The following is a 223-nucleotide window of genomic DNA, read 5'->3' on the forward strand; positions in this document are numbered from 1 at the left end:
ATTAACATGCAGCAGAACTCCCGTGAATAGCTTCCAACCAATAAACAGACAACACGAGAGTTTTATTTGACCCTGAACGCCAGCTGTAGGATAATGTTGTTATTTGGTTGCAGGAAGTGGGAGAGGAAATAATGACGCAGGTTGGCCGGATGGATTGGCCGCTAAAACAAATAACCGAAGGTGGCTTTTGGCAGTAACTGGACTCACCTAAGCGTTAATTACT

The 223-nt window shown here is 44.4% G+C and overlaps 1 protein-coding gene across 1 annotated transcript in view; it reads left to right on the top strand.

Annotated features, from left to right (window-relative positions):
- Positions 1–223, top strand: part of LOC119588193 (lutropin-choriogonadotropic hormone receptor-like) — a gene marked incomplete at its 3' end in the record, with an annotated part of 106720 nt that overhangs the window by 12890 nt on the left and 93607 nt on the right.

The sequence above is a fragment of the Penaeus monodon genome, chromosome 23 (assembly GCF_015228065.2).
Source record: "Penaeus monodon isolate SGIC_2016 chromosome 23, NSTDA_Pmon_1, whole genome shotgun sequence".
NCBI classification, from domain to species: Eukaryota; Metazoa; Arthropoda; class Malacostraca; order Decapoda; family Penaeidae; genus Penaeus; species Penaeus monodon.